The 26,676-nt window shown below is 44.8% G+C and overlaps 1 long non-coding RNA gene across 1 annotated transcript in view; it reads left to right on the top strand.

Annotated features, from left to right (window-relative positions):
* The first annotated feature begins 18,222 nt into the window (after positions 1–18,222).
* The window catches only part of LOC117530241, a 43,258-nt gene continuing 34,804 nt past the window's right edge, over positions 18,223–26,676 (top strand). The window contains exon 1 of the long non-coding RNA XR_004566250.1: positions 18,223–18,284. This is a non-coding gene — a long non-coding RNA (uncharacterized LOC117530241). The remainder of the gene's footprint in view (positions 18,285–26,676) is intronic.

The following is a 26,676-nucleotide window of genomic DNA, read 5'->3' as shown; positions in this document are numbered from 1 at the left end:
TAATCCTCCACAACCACAGTATCCACAATGACTAGAATCCATAATCTATGATTCCACATCAGATAGGCAGTCTGATTGTGATATGGATCTGTGTGCCTTACTGGGAAATCCGGTACCAAAACCAGAAGTGAGTTTGTTGGTAAATGGACGACCAGTGACATTCCTTTGTGATACAGGAGCATGTAGAACCACATGTAATGACAACATACCTGTCCATCAATTAAGCAACGAAATTTTTAGGGTTCGCTCTGCAAATGGACAAACATCAGACGTCCCTATCACTAAACCCATAACGTTGACAGATCCATTTGGCCTGACATGTACTATGTCAGTGTTGAACATGCCACAATGTCCAGTTAACCTCTTAGGACGAGACGGATTGACTGCATTGGGCTTGTCCATAATTGTGGAACAAGGGAAATTAGTTGTTGAACGCACAGGAGGCGTTAACATGGTAAGAGAAGAAAGCGATGACCCCACATTCCACTATTACTATACATTTGACATTTCAGAAGAAGATGCTGCAGGATGGGGTAAAGATGTCGTCTTGCAAGCGACAGCCCTACTAAAAAATCCTGAACAACAGATGTCACCACCTGACCTGCATGTCACAATGTGGCATAAAGATCCTCCAGGTCCGGATGGTGACTATGAAAACAAATTGAAAAATGTTTCACCTGTGAAGCTGACAATGACCGATTTGATTCATGATGGCAACTCCACAGCTGTCATAACAGTAACAGGTGCCACTGAAGATGTTTTAACATTGAGATTCACAGGTATGCCTTTGCATGTGTCACTTTGTAAGCCATATTTGACGGAATGGCAAGAATTGGGACTGACAGTCATAACAGCTTTGTCAGCCACTGATTGGAGCAAAGTTGGACCACGAACGGAGTTCAGCCCATCAACTAAATTGTACAAAGTGCCAGTTAATGTCTCATTGGTGCTGACAGCTGGAACACATATTGATGTGTCCACTTCACAATCCTGAGTGTTTCAGTTGAGTCCTGAAGAAGATGATTTTCTCTCTTCGGTAGCATCAGGATTGTGGACAACAGGTCCTTCAGACGTAGGACTGATAAAAAATGCACAACCTGTAGTTATACGACCAAAAACAGAATACAGACCATGTGTAAGACAGTATCCATTGAAACCTGATGCAATTGAAGGAATCAGGCCAGTAATAGAGGATTTATTAGCAGCAGGAGTAATAGTGCCATGTCCAGATTCACCATGTAACACACCCATATTTCCTGTGAAAAAGGCTCCGCCCTCAGTGGGGTGGAGAATGATTCAAGATCTGCAGGCAGTAAATGCTGCTGTGATTAAAAGAGCACCATGTGTTCCAGATCCACACACCTTGTTAAATTCGCTGAGACCAAATTCTAATAGTTTCTCAGTAATTGACATAAGTAATGCATTTTTCTCTGTGCCAGTACACCCAGATAGTCAATTCTGGTTTGCTTTTACCCTTAAAGGACAACGATATACATTCACCAGATTACCGCAGGGTTACGCAGAAAGTCCAACTATTTATTCTCAAGTCATGTCAGCATGTTTAGCCAATTTCGTTCCACAGGCAGATAGCCAACTATTAGTGTATGTTGATGACATTCTGATTGCCTCTGACACACGAGAAAACTGCATAACTGACACAGTAGCATTATTATGTTTCTTATTTGATAATGGCCACAAAGTGAGTAAAAACAAAGTTCAGTTGTGTAGGGATAAAGTAAAATATTTAGGACATGAATTATCAGCCACTGGGCGCACGATCCTGTCTGACAGGAAGGAAGCAATTTTGCACGCTCCAAAACCACAAACCAAAAAACAGATGATGTCATTTCTTGGACTGACTAATTACTGCAGGGCATGGATTCCTTGCTATGCAGAATTGACTAGTCCACTTTCTGATTTGATGTACAAAGATGATATTTCAATGTCAACCGTGTTGGAATGGAACAAAGATGCTGAGGAAGCTTTTGTAAAAGTAAAACAAACATTAGTGTCATCCAAAGTTTTGGCACTACCAGATTATAGTAAACCATTCACTCAAACAGTTGATTGTAAGAATAAGTTCATGACTAGTGTTTTGGTTCAAGTGTATGGCTCAAAATTGAGGCCAGTTGCCTACTACTCATCTAAATTGGATACAGTAGCAAGTGCTTTACCACCATGCGTACAGGCTGTTGTTGCAGCCTCTATGGCTGTTCAAAGTAGCAGTAATGTTGTTCTATTCCATCAGTTGACACTGAAAGTTCCACATGCAGTTTCTGCACTTCTGTTGCAGACAAACATGAGCCTTTTGTCCCCAGCAAGACATCTTTCGTGCATGTCCTTGCTATTATCACAACCACACCTTACGGTAGAGCGCTGTACAACATTGAACCCGTCCACATTGATACCTTTACCTGAGGATGGTGAGCCGCACAATTGTCTTGATGTAGCTACGGTCTGTACGAAAGCACGCCCGGACCTCCGGGACACACCCATCCCAAACAGTACAATTGTGTATGTGGATGGTTCTTCCACTAAAAATGCTTATGGACAACCACAATCTGGATATGCTGTTGTCACAAATTCAGAAGTATTGGATTCTGCTTCATTGCCATCGTCATTTTCAGCACAAGCAGCTGAATTAGTTGCTTTAACTGCAGCTTGCTATCTGTTTAAAGGTACGGCTGTATCAATTTATACAGACAGCCAGTACGCTTTCAGCACAGTGCATGTGTTTGCAAAACTGTGGGAAGAGCGTGGAATGGTGACATCATCTGGAAGGCCGGTGACTCATGCCACTCTCCTAACTGCACTACTGCAAGCTGTGAAATTGCCTCAACAAATTGCTATATGCAAATGTGCGGCTCACACCAACGGCTCTGACAGTGTTTCAAAAGGAAATGATTTTGCTGACAGAGCAGCAAAAGAGGCAGCAGCAGCTTCTTCTATTTTTGTTGTACAGGAAACCACTCCAGATTTGCATTTAGGTCGTACACTGCTTGCTGACATGCAACAGCAGGCAACTGAAAGAGAAAAACAAATGTGGATAACTAAAGGAGCTATATATGCAAATGATTTGTACGTATGACCACAAAAGAAACCCATATTGCCAAAAAATATGTTTAAATGGACGGCTATTATGAGCCATGGCGTGACGCATGTCTCATCAGGGGGTATGATATCGCAATTGCAATCTATTTTTTGTCTTTATGGGTTCGATGCATATGCAAAACAGCATTGTAGAGCATGCATGACATGTGCAAAACACAACTCACAAGGCAATTTGAGACCCCAAAGAGGCAAATTTCCAACACCACAATATCCCTTTCAAGTATATGGATTATATACAGCTGAGTAAACATGAAGGAAAAGAATTTTGTTTAGTCATAATTGATGCGTTCTGAAAATGGGTAGAATTGTTCCCCACAAAACATGCAGATGCACTTACAGTGGCTAAAAGCATTGTGCAAAGACATCATTCCACGATTTGGAATACCAGAAACAGTCTATTCAGATAATGGAGCGCATTTTGTTAATACAATAGTGCAATACGTAGGAGAAGCGCTACAGATTAATCTCAAAAATCATTGTGCTCATCATCCACACAGTGCAGGATTAGTGGAAAGGACAAAGGGCACAATAAAAATAAGATTAAGGAAATGTATAGAAGAGACAAAACGAACCTGGATTGAATGTTTGGACCTAGTAAAATTGTATATGAGAATAATACCAACACCATCAGGGTTAACACCATTTGAGATACTTTATGGACGTGTTGTGTGGGCCGCTGAAGAGGAGGTACTGCTGGCCCGCCACCACCAGAGGGCGCCCTGCCTGAAGTGCGGGCTCCAGGCACCAGAGGGCGCCGCCGCCTCACGGGAGCAGCCTCGGTGACAGCTGTCACCCATCACCTGAGACAGCTGACGGCAATCATCCGTGGGGTATATCAGCAGGACGGCATCTCCACCTCATTGCCGAGATATCGTTTCTACCAGAGAGGTGACGTATCAAAGCCTACTGAGTACACAGCATTTGACTGAGCTAGTTATTGGTTACTGTTCCAACGAGAGGTGGAGGTACCTTTCCTGCCGTTCGGAGTTCTGGGTGCAAACGCGCCCCCATCTAACTGTTCTTTTTCCCTCGCCAGCAGTACCAGGTCCGACACGCGGAGGCAGTGGCCACCTGGGAGTTCGGGACTTGGCGGCTCCAGTATACCCGGGGACCTGTGGCGGAGGAAGCCGTGTGGTTCCGGTCTTACCTTGGAGAGGCGTCTCCTATCTTCGAGCCTGCCCACACGACACCTTTGTGTATTGACTTTTGTCCAATTCTGTAATTGGTTGTATTCGTTGTGCACATTCACAACAGTAAAGCGTTGTTATTTTGACTTACTCCATTGTCCGTTCATTTGTGCCCCCTGTTGTGGGTCCGTGTTCCTACACTTTCCCAACAGGATATCTCGGCCAATCGTCATGGATCCCGAGGGGCGTCAACCGGCTGTTGAACGGCCAATGGAAGAACAAGGCGCACAGGCGTCCGCAGGAGGGGTAATCGGTGAGTTGCAGCGGATCCTCACCGCTTTCACGACTCGGTTAGATTTAATGACCGAGCAGAACGCCCTCCTGAACCGCAGGGTGGAGGCTCTCGCCGCGCAGGTGGCTCTCCCTCCCGTAGACCCTGTGCGTGACAGCGACGTTCCACTGGTTGTCCAACGACCCCCCCCACCATCCCCTGAAGCATACATAAGCCCCCCGGAGCCGTACGGAGGCTGTGTGGAGACGTGCGCGGATTTCCTTATGCAGTGTTCGCTCGTCTTCGCACAGCGTCCCGTCATGTACGCGACCGACGCTAGCAAAGTAGCTTATGTGATAAATCTGCTTCGTGGTGAGGCACGCGCTTGGGCTACAGCGCTCTGGGAGCAAAGTTCACGGCTCCTTCTGACATATGATGGGTTTGTAAGGGAGCTCAGAACAGTGTTCGATCACCCTAATAGAGGAGAGACCGCTTCAGCCGTGCTGCTGTCAATGAGACAGGGGCGCCGGAGCGCAGCTGCCTATGCAGTCGACTTCCGCATCGCGGCTGCGAGGTCCGGCTGGAATAACACTGCCCTCCGCGCCGCCTTCGTAAACGGACTGTCATTGGTCCTCAAGGAGCACCTGGTGGCTAAGGACGAACCGCGGGATTTGGATGGGCTTATCGATCTTGTCATACGATTAGACAATCGGTTAAATGAGCGCCGTCGGGAACGAGACGAAGGGCGTGGCCAGGCACACGTCGTCCCTCTCCCTTCCGGTTCCAACCGCGTTCCGCCCTCCCCACGCTCCACGGCCCCTGCGCTCCGTGCGATCACAGCTCCCCCTGCTGACGAAGCTATGGACACGAGTAGGGCAACATTTAGGGCACCGGCCACACAGAGGAGGCTGGCCCGCGGAGCGTGTTTTGTTTGTGGCTCGATTGAGCATCAGGTACGAGACTGCCCCGAGCGGTTAAACACCAACGCCCGCCCCTAGACACTGGGCTAGGGGGGGGCCGAGACGTGCACGTGGGACACACCCACATCGCCACACGACTCCCAGTTACAATCCTTTATGAGGATTTAACCCTGAAGGCCCCAGCACTGGTGGACACGGGCTCAGAAGGGAATTTGCTTGATAGCAAATGGGCCAGGGAGATAGGGTTCCCTCTGGTGGCACTTACCTCGCCTGTGCAGGTACGGGCACTAGATGGCTCCCTACTCCCTCCAATCACTCACAAGACACCACCAGTAACTCTGGTGGTGTCGGGGAATCACCGGGAGGAGATCGAGTTTTTTGTAACTCCGGTCACCTCCCGTGTGATTTTAGGTTTTCTCTGGATGTTGAAACACAATCCCCGGATCGACTGGCCGTCCGGGGTAGTGGTCCAGTGGAGCGAGACCTGCCATCGGGTATGTTTAGGTTCCTCGGTTCCTCCCGGTTCCCAGGCCAGGGAGGAGGTCAGAGCCCCGCCCAATCTAGGGACGGTGCCGGTGCAGTACCATGACCTTGCGGAGGTGTTCAGCAAGGATCTGGCACTCACCCTTCCCCCGCACCGCCCGTATGATTGTGCCATTGATTTGGTTCCAGGCGTTGAGTTCCCGTCCAGCAGGCTGTACAACCTCTCACGACCTGAACGCGAATCAATGGAGACCTACATCCGGGACTCTTTGGCTGCCGGGTTGATCCGGAATTCCACCTCCCCGATGGGTGCGGGTTTCTTTTTTGTGGGGAAAAAGGATGGCGGATTACGTCCATGCATTGATTACAGGGGGCTGAACGAAATCACGGTTCATAACCGATACCCCTTACCCTTGTTGGATTCGGTGTTCACGCCCCTGCATGGAGCCAAGATATTCACCAAGCTTGATCTTAGGAATGCGTATCACCTGGTTCGGATCCGGAAGGGAGACGAGTGGAAGACGGCATTTAACACCCCGTTGGGTCATTTTGAGTACCTGGTCATGCCGTTCGGTCTTACAAATGCTCCCGCGACGTTCCAAGCATTGGTTAATGACGTCTTGCGGGACTTCCTGCACCGATTCGTCTTCGTATATCTAGACGACATACTCATCTTTTCTCCGGATCCTGAGACTCATGTCCGACATGTACGTCAGGTCCTGCAGCGGTTATTGGAGAACCGGCTGTTTGTTAAGGGCGAGAAGTGTGAGTTTCACCGCACCTCTTTGTCCTTCCTGGGGTTCATCATCTCCCCCAACTCCGTCGCTCCTGATCCGGCCAAGGTTGCAGCGGTGAGAGACTGGCCCCAACCCACAAGCCGTAGGAAGCTGCAACAGTTCCTCGGCTTTGCAAATTTCTACAGGAGGTTCATTAAGGGCTACAGCCAGGTTGTTAGCCCCCTGACAGCCCTGACCTCACCAAAAGTCCTCTTCACCTGGTCGGATCGTTGCGATGCCGCGTTCAAGGAGTTGAAACGGCGCTTCTCGTCTGCACCCGTTCTGGTGCAGCCCGATCCTAGTCGCCAGTTAGTGGTTGAAGTGGACGCCTCAGACTCAGGGATAGGAGCTGTGCTGTCCCAGAGTGGGAAGACCGATAAGGTCCTTCATCCGTGTGCCTATTTTTCCCGCAGGTTGACCCCGGCTGAACGGAACTATGACGTCGGCAACCGAGAACTCCTTGCGGTGAAAGAGGCTCTTGAAGAGTGGAGACACCTGTTGGAGGGAAGGTCCGTGCCATTCACGGTTTTCACTGACCACCGGAACCTGGAATATATCAGGACCGCCAAGCGGCTGAATCCCAGGCAAGCCCGCTGGTCACTGTTCTTCGGCCGTTTTGACTTCCGCATCACCTACCGGCCCGGGACCAAGAACCAGAAGTCGGATGCCTTGTCCCGGGTACACGAAGACGAGGTCAAGGCGGAGTTGTCGGATCCACCGGAACCCATCATCCCGGAGTCCACTATCGTGGCCACCCTCACCTGGGACGTAGAGAGAACCGTCCGGGAGGCCCTGGCACGAAGCCCGGACCCCGGGGCTGGACCAAAGAACAGACTTTACGTCCCACCAGAGGCTAGGGCTGCAGTCCTGGACTTCTGTCACGGCTCCAAGCTCTCCTGTCACCCAGGGGTGCGAAGAACCGTGGCAGTTGTCCGGCAGCGCTTCTGGTGGGCGTCCCTGGAGGCCGACGTCCGGGATTATATCCAGGCCTGCACCACCTGTGCCAGGGGCAAGGCCGACCATCGCAAGGCTCCGGGACTCATACAGCCGCTGCCCGTGCCTCATCGCCCCTGGTCCCACATCGGCCTGGATTTTGTCACGGGCCTCCCGCCGTCCCAGGGAAACACCGTGATCCTCACGATAGTGGACCGATTCTCCAAGGCGGCCCACTTCGTGGCCCTCCCGAAGCTCCCATCGGCCCAGGAGACAGCGGACCTCCTGGTCCACCACGTCGTCCGCCTGCATGGAATACCATCAGACATCGTCTCCGATCGCGGTCCCCAGTTCTCCTCGCATGTCTGGAGGAGCTTTTGCCGGGAACTGGGGGCCACGGTCAGTCTCTCGTCCGGGTATCACCCCCAGACCAACGGGCAAGCAGAGCGGGCCAATCAAGAAATGGAGCAAACACTGCGTTGTGTGACAGCCGCGCACCCGGCGGCCTGGAGTACTCATCTGGCCTGGATCGAGTACGCCCACAACAGTCAAGTGTCATCAGCCACCGGCCTCTCCCCCTTTGAGGTGTGTTTGGGGTATCAGCCCCCGTTGTTCCCGGTGGTTGAGGGAGAGGTCGCTGTGCCCTCGGTCCAGGCCCACCTGCGGAAGTGCCGTCGGGTGTGGCGTGCCGCCCGTTCTGCTTTGCTGAAGGCCCGGATGAGGGCGAAGACCCATGCAGACCGGCGGCGGTCCCCGGCCCCTACGTATCGCCCCGGGCAGGAAGTGTGGTTGTCCACCAAGGACATTCCACTGCAAGTGGCCTCCCCAAAACTCCAAGACAGGTACATAGGTCCGTTTAAAATTCTCAAGGTCATCAATCCCGCCGCAGTGAGGCTTCAGCTTCCAGCCTCACTGCGGATCCATCCAGTATTCCATGTGTCAAAAATCAAGCCCCATCACACCTCGCCCCTCTGTACACCCGGTCCGGCGCCACCTCCTGCCCGGATCATCGATGGCGAGCCGGCTTGGACAGTGCGCCGGTTGTTGGACGTCCGACGGATGGGCCGGGGCTTTCAATATCTGGTGGACTGGGAGGGGTATGGCCCTGAAGAACGCTCCTGGGTGAAGAGGAGCTTCATCCTGGACCCGGCCCTCCTGGCCGACTTCTACCGTCGCCACCCGGACAAGCCCGGTCGGGCGCCAGGAGGCGCCCGTTGAGGGGGGGGTCCTGTTGTGTGGGCCTCTGAAGAGGAGGTACTGCTGGCCCGCTACCACCAGAGGGCGCCCTGCCTGAAGTGCGGGCTCCAGGCACCAGAGGGCGCCGCCGCCTCACGGGAGCAGCCTCGGTGACAGCTGTCACCCATCACCTGAGACAGCTGACGGCAATCATCCGTGGGGTATATCAGCAGGACGGCATCTCCACCTCATTGCCGAGATATCGTTTCTACCAGAGAGGTGACGTATCAAAGCCTACTGAGTACACAGCATTTGACTGAGCTAGTTATTGGTTACTGTTCCAACGAGAGGTGGAGGTACCTTTCCTGCCGTTCGGAGTTCTGGGTGCAAACGCGCCCCCATCTAACTGTTCTTTTTCCCTCGCCAGCAGTACCAGGTCCGACACGCGGAGGCAGTGGCCACCTGGGAGTTCGGGACTTGGCGGCTCCAGTATACCCGGGGACCTGTGGCGGAGGAAGCCATGTGGTTCCGGTCTTACCTTGGAGAGGCGTCTCCTATCTTCGAGCCTGCCCACACGACACCTTTGTGTATTGACTTTTGTCCAATTCTGTAATTGGTTGTATTCGTTGTGCACATTCACAACAGTAAAGCGTTGTTATTTTGACTTACTCCATTGTCCGTTCATTTGCGCCCCCTGTTGTGGGTCCGTGTTCCTACACTTTCCCAACAGGACGACCATATCGTCTACCAATTTTGACATGGATACTAAAACAGCAGATGAGGAACAAACATTAGCAAATTTTATGAAAAAGACATTAACACACATAACTTAAACACATTTACTGCCGAATAATTTTGATCTTCCACAGGACGGCCTTCCAGTAGTCTAGCCAGGAGACTGGGTGTTCATCAGAGTGATTAAGAGGAAGAACTGGTCCAGTCCTCGTTGGGAAGGTCCATACCAAGTGCTGTTAACAACACCAACTGCAGTAAAGATAGCGGAGAGATCAACGTGGATACATCACTGTAAGATACAGCGTGTGTTGGCTGCCTCCACAGTGTAAAGGGAAGTCTGGCTACAAAGGGAGTCTATTTAATTAGCAATAGATTGTCTCAATGCCAGTGAAGCAGGGAGATCCTTGCACTATTAGGTGAGGTGGTTAACAACACTGTATCCTAGCAATCATGACTGAACTACAGCAGACCCCGGAGCGGCGTGCTCAGCGCCGCCGCTGCCGGACTGTTGGTAGGGCAGCCGGTTGCGTTGTGATCTTAGTGTGTTTCGTGCTCCTCGGATTCCTGGCCTGGTGGTTGACCCAAGAATTGCAGCTCACTGTGGACCGAGCCAGAGAACAACGCAAGCAACGTCAGAAGAGGTTTATTCATAATGTGAATGAGACAGATGGACACCCTCATATATACCATACTAATATGTGGTACAGAGATGTTCATTTATTGGCTATGGAATTACGTTACTAATTGTTATGTTTGTTCGCAAATACCTATATCCTCAACACACCCAGCTCTGACGGCTAAACCGTACCCTGCTAGGGTGACAGAATGTCTTATCATACGGATGCATAATCAAACTGTATTTCGGGGGCAGTTCTAACACCACTTGCCTCAGTGCAACCACTTATATGATAGGGATTTCAACAGAGGACGTACAAGCGTGCCCAAGTGCTGCTCCATTGACTAGACTGAAGGGAAACGCAAAAATATCATCACGTTAAATTGTCATCACAACGGCCATTCCCAATTTGCTTTTATGGGACAGGGAATAAAACTGTAGGTAAAATTAAGAAACGGCTGTGTACCCAAACGTATGTTTTATCAAATAATTTAAGCCTAACCAAAACATAATATGTGGATGGTACTTATCTTCATCACATTGGACGGGGATGTAATTATACAGGCTCCTGTCCATGGGGAACGGATGAATCATGTGCTTATGTTAGTAAGTTTTGCTACCACCTGTAAATGGTACTCCGGTGTATGATGACATCTATTGGCTTTGTGGTTCCAGACTGTACATGAGTCTCCCACCAAATTGGGGTGGTGTGTGTGCACCTACCCAGGTGACTGACCATACATATGTGGTAGTGCCAAGGACCTCCACAGAGAAGAATGGCAGCACCAGGCGGAGGAGATTGATATACCCAGATGTGTTACCACATGATCACATGTGGGGCTCGGATGTACCAAAGGACCAAAAAATTGTGGTCTGTAGGAGATAAAATAGCACATTCATTGTTCCCCTGGATAGGAGTGGGGGAAAAAAAAAAAAAATTCATTAATGATTGAAACACTGAATTATCGATTGGGTCTGTTCATGAATGTAACTGAAAAAATAGTAGCAGCTCAAAACACTGAAATAGATGCTTTACGTACCATGATGAACCTCTTAGTGAAAATCTCAAGAAAGAAGTGCTAAGTTAGGTGATAACTACTACTATATGTTTAACAGGCGATAAACAGGTGGGAAATGTTAAGGATTTTATATATATATATATATATATATATATATATATATATATATATATATATGTTATCACTGTTAAACATTTGTACCTTTGTCTTCTTTCTTATGAAAACGTTATTGTGCTGTTATGCACCTGTCTTAAAAGTAACCCTAAGAATGTACGTGTTATTCAACCTTGTTTTAGCATGCTGGGGTCAATCTGAACTGGGAATGAAGAGCTGGATGTACTTATTATTATTATACAACTTGTTTTTGTAGCCGCTAACGACTGGGAGTGAAGCATGACGGGGTCAGGCTGAACTGGGAGTAAAAGAACTGAAGGTTGTTTTGATGCTGTGATCTGTTGTGATGTGATGCTTAGTGTTCCAGGCAGATGCAGAACAGCTGATAACTGCAACAGACGAACGAGATGTGCTGACCTTCGACGATAAGAGTAAAAGAAAGAAACTGTTTTTCCTTACAGCTGCACTTATTGACGTATGTGTTTAGGTTACGGGAAGAAACTTGTCTTGCGTCATCCTTCCCCCACCCTTAGGACAAGTTTTTTTTATGTGATGAGGGCCTCTCTAATAAAAAGAGCGGGAGAACAGGCCAGACTTTAGTGTAGCCTTGGTGTACAGCCTGACTGCACTCCGCGCGTCATAAATTTGACTTTCTGTCTCACTGGTGTTTCTTGACTCTGTTTGTCTTATCAAGGTTTTAAGAATGTTTTGGAGGAGAAAATACCCAACAATAATACCTGTAAATAATCAGTTTTATTGCTAGTTTTTTTTTAGATAAGTCAGGGGATGGATACATGAACATTAGTGATGGGTCCAACAACACTGATGCGTCGGCGCATATGTCGAGCTCATAGAGTGAAACCCCGTGTCGGTGTGCGTATCGTTTTGCGAAAGTCACGTGACCGATACAGGAACTGTTTCGAACTTACACTGACGCACCAAAGTGGCCAAACTGTGTTTAAGTGTATCTGTCAACAGGATCCATCTGCCTAAACAATCTCGGATCTTTTGCGGTGTATCATCAAATTCACCAAAAGTCATGGAGCAGCAGCAAACAAAAAGGAAAGTTTTTGCCATGTGGGCTGCCTGTTCTCTCTCTCTCTCTCGCTCTCTCTCTCCCCTCTGCACAGGTGTAGCGCCTCAAGCTGATCGACACACCTGATCCACATCTCATCAGCACCTGCATATGAACCCCGGTTCTTCACTCCATCTTCACCAGAAACTCAGTGTACCTTCCACAGTAACTGGTCTGTATTTGTGGGTTCCTACGCTGTACTTTTCTGTTTGATTTTGTGCTCCTGACTAGTGTTGAGTATTTTTGTCCTGCAGCCTGTCAGAGATTTTTCTAGCTCTGTGTTTCTGTCACAGCGTTTTCTCAGCTTCAGTTTGTTTCCACAGCTTCAGCTCTCTCCAGCACACAGGACTCAGCTAAGATAATCTGTTACCAATTAACTGTGATTACATTATTTGTGGAACTAATTCAGCTCAGCACTCACTCATCTGTGGATCCTCTCCAGACGGCATAGACAGCTTGCAGGAGGCCACCTGGCTCTGGATCCATCCCATCTGGACTACGGTTCTCCTCGTTCCACCGCTCTGCGGGCCGGTCTGCATTCGGCGAGTCAGTCTTCTGCGCACTAACTCCTCTGTAAATAACTCCTTGTAAATAAATCAGTGTTCTAACGTGTTGCTTTCTGCTCCCTGCTTTTGGGTTCATCTTCCAATCGAACCATAACAAAGAGTGAGGAAAGACACCCAGAGGAAGTTATAGGCTTCTCCAGCTGATTGGAGAAATTGTGCACAGTAATGTTTTGTATTTTGTATCATCAGTTATACAGCTTCATGATGAAGGTACAGAGGAGGATTTTCTTTCACCAAAACATCAAATCTAGGCTTCATCTCAGATGGACCTTCAGGCAAATTGTAGCTGAACTTTCAGGTCTTTTTAAAAACAAAATCCCGGCTGCCTCAAGGCTTTTTCCTTGTGGATTTATATCAGATCAGAAAGACATAAATATGACACACATATGTGAAATACATGACAGATGTGGAAATGAAGACGTATAAAAGTGTCTTCAAACATGATATTGGAAACATTCTGAGAAATGGCAACAAGCACACATTCAGTCCACTTTGTGAGGGGTTGAACAATCTGGGGAGAGACTCGGCTCAGCTCTTGTCTCTCGGTTGGATTTCAACAGGAAATACAGGATTTCAGTGATTTTGACTATAAAAAATGATCAACACTCTTTTGTGCAGCAACATGGAAACTGCATTTAAAACATCCTCATGTGAAGCTCCTTGAAGAAGATCTGTTGTGGTGAAGGGGGAGGGGAGCGGGATTTTGTTTTTAAGACCTGAAAGTTCAGCTACAGTTTGCCAGAAGGTACGTCTGAGATGAACCCTAGATTTGATGAGAAAATCCTCTTCTGTACCTTCATCATGAAGCTGTATAACTGATGATACAAAACATGCACTGTGCACAATTTCTCCAATCACAGCCACAGAAGCCTAAAACTTCTTCTGGGTGTCTTGGTGGCTTTCCTCACTCTTCTTCTTCTTGCACAGTCACATACATGTCAACGCCTTTGAGGGTCCACCTGTATAACCAAGTGAGAAAATCCATAAAATCAACACAAAATCCTGATAATCTCCAAATCGTTTTATTACAATACACACAGCTGCATAGCGGTATCACATAACTGGGTTTTTGTCCACATCTTATGAGTTGTCACAATGACATTAAAGTCAGGATCATTAGTATTTCCTCCATGTTGAATTTCAAACAATAGAGATCTATGTAGTATTCATGCGTCATATTGAATTTTATAGAACTGAATGTGTCAAATTTAGTTATTTTTTACAGAAACAAGAACTGTGTGTCACTAGTGGAAATACATTAATAAAATCATGAAAAATAAATCAAATACAATTAACAAAATAAAACATACCTCAGAACTTCAAGTGTATCAAAAATCACCTCGCAAGTGCCAGTGTTGCAGACGGGCATGTCAATGATCCTCCACTTTGCCCTTGTGTTTATTAGGGATGGATATCAATACGATTATATCGATATCGATTCCTTATCGTTACCTCTTGTGATTTTTTTGTGTGTGTGTGCTAAAAATAGGCTTTACAGGTTTTCTATGTCAGCGGGTCAAAGAGCTTTTTCTTATCGTGCACCCGCTCTATGGAACGGTCGTCCTGCGACCGTGAGGCAGTCGGAGTCTGTGGACATTTTTAAGTCAAGACTTAAAGCCTATTTTTATTCTCTTTCTTATGAATAGTTTTTATTTCTTGTCTGTTTTATTCTTTTACTTCTGTTTTTAATTATGTATTTGAATTTTTAATTTTTTATTCATTCATTTATTCATTATTCATTTTTATTATTTTATGTTGAACTGTTCTATGTGAGGCACCTTGAGACAGCTTTTGTTGTGATTTGGTGCTTTATAAGCTGATTAAATTGAAATTGAATTGAAATTGAACAACATTTTATTGAGTCTTAAAATAAATAAATATGAAATTGGTCACTGGATCGTTAAACTTTGGACATAATAAACTCTCCGTGGTGGATCCTTGATCTCTGGACATAAATAGGAATAAACAAAATCTGTAGTTTTTGTCAAAAGCATTTCCTTTCAGACATTATTGGCATGAATGTCTTTCCATATATCTGAGCCGAGCTCTTACAGCTGCTGTGCTGCACGTCACGATGTAATTTATAAAGAATACAGCACGTCTCATTTTGAGAGGAAAAAGCATCTTAATCGATTGTAGTTTCTTGTCTGTAATACAGTGTTTTAAAGAGGTGTCATTTTATTTAAAGCGGCAAATGGTTTTGAAGTTATTAATTCTGACTGAACTCTGTCTCAGCAGAGAGCCGCGCAGCGTTTGGAGTTGTGCCAATGGAACGAAGGATGATTCTCATTTCTTAATTGCAACAAGACAAGAGTCCCAGTTAGTGACTTTAATCTGCACAAAAGTGACTCACTGTATTTTAATGGCTTTGAGAGGAGTTAAGAAGCGGACTTGCTATTTCTGAAGAGCAGCGAATCAAAGAATCAACGAGCTAGTGGATCGAAGCATTGCTTCATTGACTCATGCATCAAAGTGGAGTCGGCTGCAGAAACGATTGATTACAGAACCGCTGCAGACCAAACCCTGAATATCCGTAAGACTTTATTTGTACATCCGTATGACTCTGAAACTCAAAAAAATCTGTATAATTTAAGGACAATCCATATAGGTTGACATGTATATGCAGTCACTCAGTTTTTGAGAACTGTCTGCTCCACACACATTTACCACAGAGTGTCATACTGTTTGTATTTCTTAATAATTGATGTAAATATAGTCAACAACATATTCAGTGACTTGTAAATGTTTATGTATCCATCCCCTGACTTGTCTAAAGAAAACTGGCAATAAAACTGATTATTTACAGTTATTATGCCAAAGTGTTACATTATTTATGCAACCCATCATCTTGGCTTTTATATTTGCAATTAATTTATATCAAGTTGTAGAGATTTGCTTTCAGTTTGAGTTTGGTCCTGTCACACCTTGATGATTTAGCCGACATATGCCGGCCGTTTTAAAAACTCTGGCTCACGCTGTTGTACACTGAATAAATAAGGAAGATAATTTTAGAATTTTTTTATTTTTTGTATTTGCTTTGTATTTGAAATGGCATAATAAAATTAAAATATGTGAAATACCAAGTGTTCCAATACTTCTAGAGGGCACTGTATGTGGATCTAAAAATAACTTCAGCATTTTATTTATCTATTAATCTGTTCCTCTTGTTTGGCCTTGAAGGCTTTTGATGTAAAGCAGCTCTTCTGCTACATTCATGTCATCATCAGAGCTTCAAAAAAATAAATCAGAAACTGATCGGTGTCAGAAGAATCTGGTCTTTAAATTCACCTCCTTCCCCCAGTTGTCTTTTTAATATCACATGATGTGTCTTCAGTCGTCTGTGTCACAGTGTTTTGAACCAAACAAACATCAGAAATTTGTTGCTTCTTCTCAGGACAAATGTTCTCCACCAATGGTGAGACACAGTTTTTGTTAAACTCTGCCTCTGTCAAAGGTTTCAAAGGAAAGTAATAAGTACAGTGGGATGGACGGTCTCGTTCAGCAGGACCTTATTATGAAATACGAGGTCTGTTAGAAAAGTATCTGACCTTTTTATTTTTTTCAAAAACCATATGGATTTGAATCACGTGTGATTACATCAGCTAAGCTTGAACCTTCGTGCGTATGTGTGAGTTTTTTCACGCCTGTCGGTTGCGTCATTCGCCTGTGAGCAGGCTTTGTGTGAGCAGTGGTCCACCCCTCTCGTCGGATTTTTATTGCGAATAAATGTCTGAACGATTTGGAGCTTTGCTGCATCAATTTTTTCCAGAAACTGTGAGAGACCTCCAGGTGGTAACCATTCGGAAAATTCAAATGGCTTTTTCAGGGACGATTTTATGGGGATTACACAGATTAAGGAGTGCTCCAGCCGGTTTAAAGACCGTCAGATCAGTTCGCTGTCTTTTGTGTGGAACTCCTAATAATTTTTCTTGCACTGTGGTGGGTCGAGGAGATGACGTTCAGTCACCATGTCATCTATTCAGGTTCAATGGCAGCTTTAATCTGCTTTTCAAATGGAAAATCTGTTTGGAGGCCAAACCTGGTCAATGAGATTCTTCAAAGCTAATTTAAACTCCAACAGAATATTTCAGTGTGTTTCATGTGGGTTCCATCTCATTCTGAAATTGAGGACAATGAAGCAGCAGATCAGCTGGTAAAAGCAGCTCTGAAATCAGAAACACAGATCAACATTCCACTTAGTAAAACTGAAGTTAAAACAATCATCAAGACAGAAAAGAACAAAGCCTGGTAAAATGGGAAACGGACTGTATTTATATAGCACTTTTCCATCTGCATCAGACGCCCAATGCACTTTACAATAATGCCTCACATTCACCCCGATGTGAGGGTGCTGCCATACAAGGCGCTCACTACACACCGAGAGCAACGAGGGGATTAAGGACCTTGACCAAGGGCTCTTAGTGATTTTCCAGTCAGGCTGGGATTTGAACCGAGGGTCGTCTGGTCTCAAGCACAGCATGATAAAAGCAATGGGACAGAGAATCTAAGGGTCGGTTTTTACATAAAATTCAGGGACGGGTTGTATCAAGGAAACAGAGGAGATGAAGTCACATGACTATGTATAGATCACACAGGTTTAAATCAAACTCTCAACATCACTGGAAAACATGAAACTGAGATGCAGCAGAAGGGAGACTGTTGAGCACGTGTTACTGGAGTGACAAGAACATAACAGACAAAGAAGAATTCTATTAGATAATGTCAGAACACAAGGACAGACCAGTTTAACACTTCAGGGGTTACATTCTTTTTCTACACCGAAACCACCAGCTTGGAGGCAAGTATTGGCATATTTAAAGGGAACAGGGTTATTCAACAGAATACAGAACTGTGTAATTTCCTCCACCTTTTTTTTCTCCCTCCTTTATCTCCACATTTCGTCATTAATATAACATACATCAGACTTCATTAATGCTCCACACCCCAACAGTTGGTGGCGGTAATGCACCATGTCTGTTTGTAAACCGCCAAAAACTTGATAGAAGAAGAATCCAACGAAGAAAAACTTTCCTTTTGGCGCGCGAGGCTAAAGCTAGTTAGCTGGAGACGCTGGAAACTCTTCTGTGAACAGATCAAACTTCACTCTGTGATCCTCGAATGTTTTTTGAAGAGCTCCAGAAGCACAAAGGTCGACAGTAAACCGGAAGGCGAAAAGGTGGAAGAGCTGAGAAGGTTGTTGAAACAGCGGCTAACTGCTGCTAATGAAGCCGAGATATTTGAGTTGGTAGAAACAAACAGATCGCAGAGCAGTAAGAAGAAACGAGTGGATTTAAAAAAGAGAAGAAACTAGTCAACGTGCTGGATGCTGTTTTCAAGCCTGATGTTCGCTGATCCAGAGCAGGTTTGTCCACTAAACTTTATGTTCTGTATTCAGGTCTCTGTCTAAACAATGGAAACATGGCGCTGCACACCGACGTGAAGTTAGACAATAGTTCATTATTCAGGCAGTCATTCGCAGTGAAGCAGTTCTGGTTGTATTATTGGCAAAAAATGTTTTAAAAATGGAAATAAACGTGTCTTGTTGAATTCTAGCTTTAAAAAAAAATCCTAAATAAAACAATGATTTGGTTTTGATGCTTAAACCAAAAATAGAACGACAGAATATGGAAAGCGTAAACAGACATATACTCATTAGGCTTGTGCCTAATAAATGGCACCCCCTCCCACCCCTCAATTTCACTATATTTAATGATATGACGAACTACTGTCTGGAATTTGAATAACTGTCCACACTTAAGCAGTCATAGCTTTTACATGGGCAAGTGAATTTTGGCGCCACCTGCCCAGATTTGTCAATTGCCCTTGCCCCATGCCCACCAACCTCATATGGTCATATGGAGTGGTGGGAGGGGGAGAAATGAGGGTTGGGGTGGATGGGGCAAGGACACTGGACATATCTGGGCAGGTGGTGCCAAAATGCACTTGCCCATGTAAAAGCTATGACTGCTTAAATGTGGACAGTCATTCAGCACAGAAAATCAAAATTTTCAAAATATTATTTGTATTGTAGTCACTTGTCATCTTTACTATTTTTTTTTATTTTTAAATGGTTTTTGTCATTCTTTTATTTCTTGTTGTTTTTGATGTGTAACTAAATTCATAATTGTTTCTGCAGCACTTTTTTCACTAAAGTTGTGACTAGAGTGAGGTGTAAAGAGATAGATTTAATTTTTGGTTTAAGCTTTGCAACCAAATTACTGTTTTAAGCATCAAAACCAAATCATTGTTTTATTCTGGATTTTGTAAGGTAGAATTCAACAGGGCACATTTATTTCCATTTTAAAAACATTTTTTGCCCATAATACAACCAGAACTGCTTCATCGCAAATTACTGTCTGAATAATGAACTACTGTCTAACTTCACGCCAGTGCGCTGCACCAGGTTAACATTATCAGCGCCATCATAATGATTTTCAAGTTTGAGTTGTTCACTCTGTTTTCTCAGATAATTTTGCTTAAATTGTTTGAAATTGGTAATTTTTTTTCAGCCATGCGTAGTGTGCTTGTTGCCGTTTCTCTGTATGTTTCCAATATCATGTTTGAAGACACTTTTATATGTCTTAATTACACAGTGTTCTTAATGTATTTCACGTATGTGCGTCATATTTAAAGTTTGTGAATTAAAGTTGCTCCAATTTCAGTAAAAAATGATGCAAATTATTGGTTGAAATAAAATGATTAATAAATGGAATAGTGCTGTGCTGAATGTTTGGTCTCCAAAGTAAAGGTCAAACAAGGTCAAATTGGATTCTGTGACAGGTGACATGTTACCTTGTAACATGGTAACTAAACATGACAGTGCAAACTAGGGCTGCAACAAATGATTATTTGGGTAATCGATTAATCTGATGGGGTTTCGACACGATTAATCGATTAATCAGATTAGCGGGGAATTTTTAAAAAATGTGCCAGGGAAACAATTTTTCTCTCCTTCCATTATTTAACAGTAAGTCCCTTCGGCTGCTCCCTTGTTTGCACTCGGGGTCGCCACAGCAAATCCAAGGTGGATCTGCATGTTGAATTGGCACAGGTTTTACGCCGGATGCCCTTCCTGACGCAACTCCACATTACATGGAGAAAGGTGGCGGGGGTGGGATTTGAACCCGGAACGTTCTGCACTGAAACCAAGCGCATTAACCATTTGGCCACCACTCCCTTCATCACTTTATTTAACAACAGAACATTATTTGAAAACTTAAAATACTTGAAAATCAACAAATTGTCAAATGTGCCTTGGCTGTTGAAATATAAAATAATAAAGAATAAAACAGTTTATAATAAAGAACAAAAATAATTATTTCAAATGGCATTGCTTTATCAAAGTGCTGAGTTGCCATAAAACATTGAAACATATGTTATAAAATATGTATATGGTGAAAAAAGAGGTATTTTATTGCTGAAAATGAGCAATTAGCATAACCAGTTAACCATAAAACCTAAATCAAAAACTGTAGCCTGATTCATTATGTGAAACATTCTCTGTATAACTTGTAAACTATGTGGTCATTTCACAATGACACATGTGACTCATCCCACATATACGTATTTCTCTCCCTCTGTCTGTCTCTCACACACACACCCTATTTGAGCAAACTTTGGAAACATGAAGACTTTCAACAGTAAAATAAAGTAGAGCCCGACCGATACATCGGCCGGCCAATATTATCAGCCGATATAAGCCCTTTTCAAAGTACTCACCATCGGCCGAAATTTTGCCGATACAACACCGATGATTTCTCATAAACAGAACAGTTACTGAAATGTTTGTCAGCCATGTAAAATGTCCTTCCACCGTTTGTCCAGTAGATGGAGCTCTGACTCCATTCAACTGAGAGCTGCTTACACCCCTGCTTAAATGTGTTCTTCCCCGCTCCCGTAGTTCGCCGTCTCAGAGGCGAAGACTGCAAGGGAAGCTTAGCTTCCCATAAAATGTCAAAAAAAAATAACTGATCAAATATATACTGTTGTGTGTACATGTCATTGACTAAATATGCAGTACAACACGCTCAACTTTTGTTCAGAATCAGCTTCTTATCACTGGTAACGACGCGGCTTTCCTCTCACTCATTCTCGCAGCTTCACAGTGCTTTAATAGTGAAACAAAGCATGCAGCGAAACGAGACGAGTCATTGGATTAATGCTGGGCTTAGTCCTGCCCATCGGACGCTCAGCTTCTGCATGATGATTGGATGATCTGTCTGAGACTGAATCCCTTTTTGATTGACAGCGAAATGAGCGAATCAGAGATCTTTTGGTGTAACCACCCGTGGGAGCGTTTTCATTCTTTTCTGAGTTGAAACGGAGACTTTCTTAATCCTCTTAGCGGCATTTTCTTTGTTAAAAACGACTAGCGACAAATTGAGCTTCTATTTCTGGTGTTTTTTTTTTTTGTAGCTGCTTGTGTTTAGAGACTGACTTCTATCGCAGTTTCTGTCCCTACCGAGCAGCGGGTGCTACTGAGCTCCTCCACCGTCACAAAGGACTCACAGGCGGACACACTTCACACTAGCCTCGCGCCAGCTAGCGAGCTATCGTAACAGGCGTTACGGCCCGTTACGATATAATTTTGGACCGTTACGCTTATTTTGGACCGTGTAATCAACCGTTTCTGCAGCGCGACTCCAGTTTAAAGCGTGAATCACTGAAGCAATGGTTCGATTTGGCTCGTGGCTCTTTGAGTCGCTGCTCTTCAGAAGTGGCAAGTCCACTTCTTAACCGCTCTCAAAGCCATTAAAATATCATGAGTCATTTTTGTGTGTATTAAAGTCATTTACTGGGACTGTTGTCTTGTTGCAGTCAACAAACGAGAATCATCCTCCGTTCCTTTGTCACAGATTCAAACGATGCGCGGCTCTTTGCTGAGAGTCCGCTCGGAATTAATAACTTCAAAACGAAATGACACCTCTTACAAACGTTGCAATACAGACAATAAACTACAATCGACTAAAACGTTTTTCCAAAAAAAATGAGACGTCTATGAACTGTAGAACTCAGCTCATAGGTATGGAATACGTTCATAATGTCTGAAAGAAATGCAAAAACTAACAGATTTTATTTCTGTTTGTGTCCAGAGATCAAGGATCCACCATGTAGAGTTTATTATGTCCAGAGTTTAAGGATCCAGTAACCAATTTCATATTTATTTACTTTAAGACTCAATAAAATGTTGTTCAAATTCAATAGTAGAGAAGCTTGAATCTTCGACTAGACTGGGTTGCTTGACGCGAGGATGTTTCGCTTCAAATCGCAGAAGCTTCCTCAGCTAAAATTCTTGCTCTGGAAGTCTGACTTCTGTCTGACTCTTGTAGAGAAGAATAAAACAGAAGCCAACAAAAGCTGGAGTTTTAAACCTAACCAGACCCCTCCTACTGAGAGGCAGACTGCTATAGGCTAGTGACTAAACAATAGCTCTAATTAGCAACTATTGTGCTGTATTTAGCACTCTCCTAATGGCAGGACAACTGTCCCTCTAATGATGGCCATGGTGAATGACTCATTACCATGAACAAAAGACTGAAACTCCTTTGACCTGAGTACCCCATTGTAAACAGGGGATAAAGTATGTCTCAGACCCCCTCCCCGGTTAAGGCTGGGTTTCAAACGTTTCACAAAGAATGCCTCCTTGACCCCTCTCTCAAACCATTTCTTCTCTCTGGCTAATATACTCAACAAAAATATAAACGCAACACTTTTGGTTTTGCTCTCATTTTGTACGAGATGAACTCAAAGATCTAAAACTTTTTCCACATACACAATATCACCATTTCCCTCAAATATTGTTCACAAACCAGTCGAAATCTGTGATAGTGAGCACTTCTCCTTTGCTGAGATAATCCATCCCACCTCACAGGTGTGCCATACCAAGATGCTGATTAGACACCATGATTAGTGCACAGGTGTGCCTTAGACTGCCCACAATAAAAGGCCACTCTGAAAGGTGCAGTTTTGTTTTATTGGGGGGGGGATACCAGTCAGTATCTGGTGTGACCACCATTTGCCTCATGCAGTGCAACACATCTTCGCATCATCCGTGAAGAGAACACCTCTCCAACGTGCCAAATGGCAGCGAATGTGAGCATTTGCCCACTCAAGTTGGTTACGACGACGAACTGGAGTCAGGTCGAGACCCCAATGAGGACGACGAGCATGCAGATGATCTTCCCTGAGACGGTTTCTGACAGTTTGTGCAGAAATTCTTTGGTTATGCAAACCGATTGTTTCAGCAGCTGTCCGAATGGCTGGTCTCAGACGATCTTGGAGGTGAACATGCTGGATGTGGAGGTCCTGGGCTGGTGTGGTTACACATGGTCTGCGGTTGTGAGGCTGGTTGGATGTACTGCCAAATTCTCTGAAACGCCTTTGAAGACGGCTTATGGTAGAGAAATGAACATTCAATACACGAGCAACAGCTCTGGTTGACATTCCTGCTGTCAGCATGCCAATTGCACGCTCCCTCAAATCTTGCGACATCTGTGTCATTGTGCTGTGTGATAAAACTGCACCTTTCAGAGTGGCCTTTTATTGTGGACAGTCTAAGGCACACCTGTGCACTAATCAGCATCTTGATATGGCACACCTGTGAGGTGGGATGGATTATCTCAGCAAAGGAGAAGTGCTCACTATCACAGATTTAGACTGGTTTGTGAACAATATTTGAGAGAAATGGTGATATTGTATATGTGGAAAAAGTTTTAGATCTTTGAGTTCATCTCATACAAAATGGGAGCAAAACCAAAAGTGTTGTGTTTATATTTTTGTTGAGTGTATTTTAACTTCCTTGTCCTCAAACGTGTGGTTAATGTCTTTAAGATGGAGGTGAACCGCCGACTGAGGTCCACTGGCGCCCTCTCTGCGGTCCTGGTATAGCCTTTTGTGTAAAGGTTGCTTCGTTTCATTATGTAGTGTTCGTTACAGTTTTCCTGACATCTGATAGAATACACTACATTGCTCTGTTTGTAACTAGGGATCATGTCTTTAGGGTGAACTAATTTCTGTCTCAAGGTGTTAACCGGTTTAAAGTAAACTGGGATTTTGTGCTGTCTGAAGATCCTCTGTAGTTTTTCCCGTACTCCTGCTAAATAAGGGAGAGACACTCCTCTTCTTCTTGTCTCCGTCTCCTGTCTATCTGGTCTCTTTGTTCTCTGGGACTTCTGCATTTTGTCCAGGGACCATTGTGGGTACCCACATACTGTGAGGGCTTTCCGGACACGTTGTTCTTTAGCCCTTCCCTCTGCAGTTGTGGGCACCTGTAGGGCTCTGTGTTGAAGCGTCCTGATCACCCCGAGCTTGTGTTCAAAGGGTGGTTTGAGCCGAAGAGCAGATATTGGTCAGTGTGAGTTAGTTTTCTGTAAACCCCTGTCTGGAGCTGCCTGTTCTCTCCAATCGTAACATCACAGTCCAGGAAGGTTAAATGGTTGTTTCTGGCATCCTCAAGTGTGAACTTGATATTGGCTTCCACCGAGTTGATGTGTTCTGTAAAGTCCTCAACTTGTTGTTGCTTGATTTTGACCCACGTGTCATCAACATATCTGAACCAGTGACTGGGAAAGATGCCTGTGAAAGACGTCAAGGCTGTCTTCTCCACTCGCTCCATGTACATATTGGCCACAATGGGGGATACCGGAGACCCCATCGCACAACCATGAATCTGCCTGTAGTAATTCCCCCTAAACAAGAAATACGTGGTGTTGAGACAGATCTCCAAGAGTTGGCAGATGTGGTCTGGTGTGAGTTTGGTCCTTTCAAGTAGAGACACATCCTCCAGCAGTCTCTGCCTCACAGCTGAGATGGCCTCAGCAGTGGGGATGCAGGTGAACAACGAAGTCACATCAAATGACACCATAGTTTCATCTGCCTCCAGCTGTAGGTCCTTGATCTTGTTCACAAAATCTTTTGTGTTCTCCACATGGTGGTCTGAGTTACCCACTAGATGAGCCAAAATCCACTTGAGGTGTTTGGCCAAATTGTATGTGATGGAATCTGTGCTACATACAATAGGCCTGAGTGGCACGTCCTGTTTGTGGATTTTGGGCAGTCCATAGATGCATGGAGTGACATCTCCTGGGTACAGTCTGTAGTATGTCTGCCTGTCGATGAGTCCCTCTTTCTCCAGGTTTTGGAGGTAGCTAATGATTTTCTTCTTATAGCCGCTCGTGGGGTCTCTCTTCAGACGTTCGTATGTGTTGGAGTCACTGAGCAAGTTGTTGATCTTGGCCTCGTAGTCCGATGTGTTCAGGACCACCGTACATCTGCCTTTATCCACTAGCAGGATAAGGATGCTTTGGTTCTTTTGCAGTGCTGACAAAGCTTTCTGTTCTCCTGTGATGTTGGACAGAGGAGGCTTACCACTGTTCAGCACTGCTGTGAGGCTTAGTTGGAGGTCCCCAGCTTCTGACTCTGACAAACTGTTAAGTTTAATGACTGACTGGCCATTAAACGCCAGTCAGCCATTTAATGGCTTCAATTTCAATGTAATCAGCTTATAAAGCACCAAATTACAACAAAAGCCATCTCAAGGTGCCTCACACAGAACAGTTCAACATCAAAAAATTAAAGAAAAATTCAAATACCTAATTAAAAACAGAAGTAAAAGAATAAAACATAAATAAAACATAAATAAAAAATAAAAAATCGTGCTCTAAAATAAAGCCTATAAATGAACTTCTGGAGCTCGTTTTATGTGAAGTCTTTAACGGAGTTTTTTTCCGCTGCAGCGTCTCCGGGGGGAGGGGGGGGCGGCCACTTCTGCACAAACAGCCTGGCTGAATTTTTAAAAATGACCTGAGAGCACGACAGAGTGTGACGGTGCTGTCAGAACACTGATGGCGCGGCGTCGTTGTTCCACTGTCTGGGGAGAACTCGGTGTTATCATGTTTTCCGATTGTCCGCTGCGTGGAGTGTGGCAGGAAAAACCAAAGACGCTTTCTCGCGAGGTGCGAGAAGTATTTGAACGTTTTAAACCAAGAAAAAAAAATGCCACTTGTCCGATCGGACAACGATTTAGAGCTATTACTTGTCCAATCACATTTTACACTTGTCCTGGACAATCGGACAAGCGTTAATGTCGATGGTAGGACTTTGACAACATTAATAAAAAACTGTCGGTGCTGTTACTGTTCTTTCTTTTTCTCTCCCTCTCTGCCCCTCACCTTGCTGCTCTGGGAGACGCGCAGACAGCCTGAGCCTCCCGTGCCATGCGAGGTCCGACTTGCAAATGTTGCAGTTAAACTGTTGTTTAATGTAAAGTGCTCCCACACTTCTGAAGTCTTAACTTTCTTTCGTCTACTTGCATCTGCCATATTCTAACTGTGTAGTTCTATGAAACAGCGTCTGATCTGCTCTGTGCACTGGTCGCTACTGGCGTCAGAAGCGGCCAGCAACGCCTGTTGTAATCGATTTTTATCGATTTGTTGTTGCAGTCCTAGTGCAAACTATTCCTTATTAGAACCCTATCAACCCAAACAATAATTTGCATAATTTTTTACTGAATTTGGAGCAACTTTAACTTTTGACCCCTGTACAAACTGAAATTGACCTTTGTCACCATTTTTGCTGTTTTTACCCCATAACTCCAGAGCATTCTGTCATAGATGGTCCAAACTATACCTTTTTGGAATCATTATGATCAGACAAATAATGTAATGTAGTTTTCAACATGATTGGAGCATTTTTAAATTTTGACCTCTGTGTAATTCTTCATTGACCCCTACCTGACTACAGCTACCACCCTGGGA

Source organism: Thalassophryne amazonica, chromosome 18 (genome assembly GCF_902500255.1).
Source record: "Thalassophryne amazonica chromosome 18, fThaAma1.1, whole genome shotgun sequence".
NCBI lineage: Eukaryota > Metazoa > Chordata > Actinopteri > Batrachoidiformes > Batrachoididae > Thalassophryne > Thalassophryne amazonica.
Note: the sequence above shows the minus strand (reverse complement) of the source record. Positions and strands in the feature narration are given on the sequence as shown.